The sequence below is a fragment of the Frankliniella occidentalis genome, unplaced genomic scaffold (genome assembly GCF_000697945.3).
Source record: "Frankliniella occidentalis isolate FOCC.00 unplaced genomic scaffold, Focc_3.1 Scaffold125, whole genome shotgun sequence".
Classification (NCBI taxonomy): Eukaryota; Metazoa; Arthropoda; class Insecta; order Thysanoptera; family Thripidae; genus Frankliniella; species Frankliniella occidentalis.
In genome coordinates, this window is record NW_026267252.1 from 87,044 (window position 1) to 88,393 (window position 1,350).

Consider the following 1,350-nt stretch of genomic DNA (forward strand, 5'->3'; position numbering starts at 1 on the left):
TGCATGCACCTTGTTGTCGGAGTGTCTGGCGCGGCGCGCGGCCCTGCGCGGTGGGGCGTGGGGCTCCACTGATGCCTTTCGAACACCGTTAATGTGACCCAGTGCTGCTGCACGCCCCGCCCCGCCCGGCTGCAATGAGGCGACCAGGCCCCGGCATCAGCAGCAGCAGCAGCAGCAGCAGCAGCAGCAGCAGCAGCAGCAGCAGCAGCAGCAGCAGCAGCAGCAGCAGCACCAGCGCCAGCGTGTTGGCTGCAAGCGCCTCGCCTCGCAGCTCTGCAGCTGGCTTCCTCGTGGGCTGCGTTTGGTACTTACGCTACGAGCTTTTCGTATCTGGGTCAGCAATGCGCGCGCGGCGCGGGGACGCGCGAGCAGTCATGATGACGGCTGTGTGTGTGTGTGTGAGTGTGGCGACGCCGTCGTGACCAAGCAGGGCATGAGCCCGAGGGGTCACGCCCACCCCGCGGCCCGGCCCGGCCCGGGCCTGGGCGTGCACCTGTGGTCGGGAGAGTGTCACCGGCACGTGCGACCTCACCTTCCCTTCTGTCGGCCGCGGCGGGGCGGGGCTGGGCGGGGCGGGGCATTCCGGACTGGGGTAAGGTGAGGGGACGCCGGCCGGCTGGCTCTCTCGTGTGTGGCGGGTGCACGACGGAATTGTTAAACGTCCGGGGGGGAGGCCGGGGCGGCGCGGGGCCGGGCCGGCCGTGAGCCAACGACGCCACTCTCTGTCATCGCCGCCGAGCTCACGGCCGCCGCCGCCGCCCCGCGAAAGGAAGTCCTGGTGGCGGCCGCGGTGTGGTGTGGAAGTGTGTCCTCCCTAATGGGGGGTGTCGTGGGCGAGGGGGCGGGCCGCCGCCGGGGCCGGGCAGCAGGAGGTGGGCGTCGTGCATGGAGTGCTGCACGGCGCCTGGAGGGCCGCCGGGTCAGGGCGGGGAGAGGAGGAGGAGGGGGCCGCCCTCTTTAATATTAGCATGCGATGCGCGACACGCCCCGTGTGTAGCGGCCTGTCGTGGAGGAGTGTCTGTGTGTGGTGCCACCCTCCCCCCATCCCGTGTGTGCCGCGTCGTTTGCACGCCACCCGCGCCGCCGCCGCCGCGGTTCTCCTCTTCTTTTGCCTCGGTTAGTTGCAAATGGCAACAAGTGTCGGGTGGTGTGCCGCGGTGGTAGGTCCTCCATCGATCGCGATATGGTGCGGGGTGTGGGCTCGCGCGTCCTCCTGGAGGGCGCGCTGGAGGCCCCGCTGGAGTCCGGCCTCGCTGGAGGGCCGCTGGAGGGCCTCTGATGTCCCTCCTGGAGGGCCGCTGGAGGCCCCGCTGGAGTCCGGCCTCGCCGGAGGGCCGCTGGAGGGCCTCT